Below are 375 nucleotides of genomic sequence, written 5' to 3'. Positions count from 1 at the left end.
GTGCCCACTGGGAGCAGGTCTCACCCCACACCATCCCTGCAGTGCCTCGTGGGGAACTCGCACCGGCACAGCCCCCTCCAGAGCCCTGGAGCCCGGTGGTCCTGCAGTGATAGTGCAGGGCCTGGATTTGAAGCCGTGTGAGGACACTGAGGATACTTGGTGTGTTCAGCTGGAGCAGAGGAGACTGAGGGGAGACCTCATTGCAGTTCCAACTGCCTGGGCAGGGGCAGAGGAGGGGCAGGGACTGAGCTCTGCTCTGGGGGGACCAGGGACAGCACCCAGGGAATGGCTGGAGCTGTGTCAGGGCAGGCTCAGGTTGGATCTCAGGGAAAGGTTCTTCCCCCAGAGGGCACAGGGTGTGACTCTTAGGGCTGG

This window comes from Manacus candei, unplaced genomic scaffold (assembly GCF_025592945.1).
Source record: "Manacus candei isolate 608988 ecotype Guabito, Panama unplaced genomic scaffold, ASM2559294v1 h1tg000003l, whole genome shotgun sequence".
In the NCBI taxonomy this organism is placed as follows: Eukaryota; Metazoa; Chordata; class Aves; order Passeriformes; family Pipridae; genus Manacus; species Manacus candei.
Note: the sequence above shows the minus strand (reverse complement) of the source record.